Source organism: Heptranchias perlo, chromosome 8, assembly GCF_035084215.1.
Source record: "Heptranchias perlo isolate sHepPer1 chromosome 8, sHepPer1.hap1, whole genome shotgun sequence".
Taxonomy (NCBI): Eukaryota; Metazoa; Chordata; class Chondrichthyes; order Hexanchiformes; family Hexanchidae; genus Heptranchias; species Heptranchias perlo.
This window is the reverse complement of record NC_090332.1, coordinates 80,297,973-80,300,502: the sequence shown is the minus strand read 5'-3', so window position 1 is coordinate 80,300,502 and position 2,530 is coordinate 80,297,973.

The window sequence follows — 2,530 nt, the reverse complement described above, 5'->3', positions numbered from 1 at the left end:
GATTCAGAGTGAGGGTACCAGGGATTTTATAATGCTCTGATAGTCAACAGAGACTTAATGAGAAATACTTGGAGGCTGAAATTTCCGGGGTTTTCACTTCTGCCATAACTCTGCCGATAGACTGTTGGTAGCCTTCGGGGAATTGGGAGAAACAGCCAGTTCTGCCATTTCCTTGGTGATCCTACTGCTTTCCTGCCAGAGTTAAAGTGAGAGACTGGTGAAAACCCAACGGAATTTCAGCCCTTCAGTTTTTTTTTTATTCGTTCATGGGATGTGGGCGTCGTTGGCGAGGCCAGCATTTATTGCCCATCCCTAATTGCCCTTGAGAAGGTGGTGGTGAGCCGCCTTCTTGAACCGCTGCAGTCTGTGTGGTGAAGGTTCTCCCACAGTGCTGTTAAGGAGAGAGTTCCAGGATTTTGACCCAGCCACGATGAAGGAACGGCGATATATTTCCAAGTCGGGATGGTGTGTGACTTGGAGGGGAACATGCAGGTGGTGTTGTTCCCATGTACCTGCTGCCCTTGTCCTCCTAGGTGGTAGAGGTCGCGGGTTTGGGAGGTGCTGTCGAAGAAGCCTTGGCGAGTTGCTGCAGTGCATTCTGTAGATGGTACACACTGCAGCCACAGTGCGCCGTTGGTGAAGGGAGCGAATGTTTAGGGTGGTGGATGGGGTGCCAATCAAGCGGGCTGCTTTGTCCTGGATGGTGTCGAGCTTCTTGAGTGTTGTTGGAGCTGCACTCATCCAGACGAGTTCCGATTCTAATTTATACAATTCATCCTCAGAAAATTGCAGAAGCTAATCCCAGTGGCTCAATGGGTAAATGCATTGCTATATGGTGTGGTGCAACCCAGAAAGGACCCAGGTTTGATCCCTACTTTATGTTGAGTTGACCAGTCACAACTGGGACAGTGGTGGAGCTTTTTGGTTTGCTTCAGTGTCCCTGGTTCCAGAGGAGAGGTGAGGGAGTTGTCTGTATCCAGTAATCCCTGATGGATCAGTCTGCATGTGATGTCAAGAAAGGACAAGACAGATCTTGGCTTTGATATTTTCCATAGTCAAAAAGCCTTCAGCACACACCTGTAGAAGACTACTTGAGTGGCATAGTGGAGAGCTGCTATGGAATATGGCCAAAGGCAGTAAACTAAAGATTAAATTGGAGGAGAAAAGAGAAGAGAAATTTGCAGGGAATCATTTTTGACAAGGTTACTCAGTAGAAAATTCATGCATATTTTGAAACCTTTGAACAGCATTTACTATTCAAAACAAAGCAGAAAAAAAATTCACACAAAGTATTATCATTTTCTTCCTTTGATGATGCTTTGCCAGCAGGTTTAAAAGAGGTTATGAGTACAGTCAGTGTTGTACTAATGTATTGAGCCGTAGAATAGTTTGACCCAGCTCTGCTTTCCGATAGCACAAGTTCCCAATCTCAGCTAGACCCTCAACCAAAGAGGTAAAATGCTTCTGCCACAGAGAGGAGGAGGAAGGGAAGTTGAGGGAGCAATTCAACCTCTGCAACTTTGGTGATTCTTTTATCAGGTTAAATTCCTCTCAGCACACAGAATGTTTGCTAAATTGGAGTTCCATCTTTTGCCCTTTTTTAATGCACTTGCAGGAGGCACAAATTTACTCTGCATGCTTTCTGGGAGCTCGGATGCACTAAAAATAAGGCACTATGTAGGCAATCCAAGCATTCCTTCAAGAATGTTGCTTAACAAGTTAGTCACTCAACCAATATAAATAGTACATTGTCGTCCAATCCAGCAATTTCATGAAGAAATGGAGGGACGACACACAGTGAAAACCAAAATTTACTGACAAGAGTTTGCAGGTCTTAATCGATGTTGTGGGCAGACACAATAGCTTTATACACTGCTGAAGATAATCTGGGGAGAAAACGGGCAGAGAGGGGTATCACCCTGGCTATGAATTTGAAGTTATGTAACTGCAGAATGTGGCGAGATAGCCAAAAGAAAGTGTTTGACTTGAAGGAAAGTGGCAAGGTGAAGAATGACGATGACAGTAGAAAATGTAGCCTGCCATATAGTAAGTTATAGGTGTCAGGCAAGTTTGCTTGAGTACATTTAGTATACTTAATTCAAATTGATCCAGTAACCTGCTGCAATTACAACACAAAGGGAAGCCATGATGATGTTTAAGAATTAGTATAGCAGGGCAACAAAGAATTATGTAGCAAAGTGCAACTGAAAAAAAACTGAAGAGTGACTATGATTATTCATAGATACAACTGTGATTATGTATATAATGGGCCGGATTTTGCTCTGCAAATAACAGCGAGCCTAACAAGCAAATGGTAGAGCAACTTCCAGTGACCACACATGCGCAAACGTGAAAATCCGGAAGTTGCTGTACCAGATGCCCTGCTCCTCCGTAAGTTTCACGGGAAGGACATCTCGCCGGCTTACTCACCGCTCCGATTAATGGAATGGTGTGAAGTTCCTGCACTGCCCTGATGGACACGAAATAGTCGTGCCCAAAAAAGATACATCAAGTTATTTTGTTTTGAATC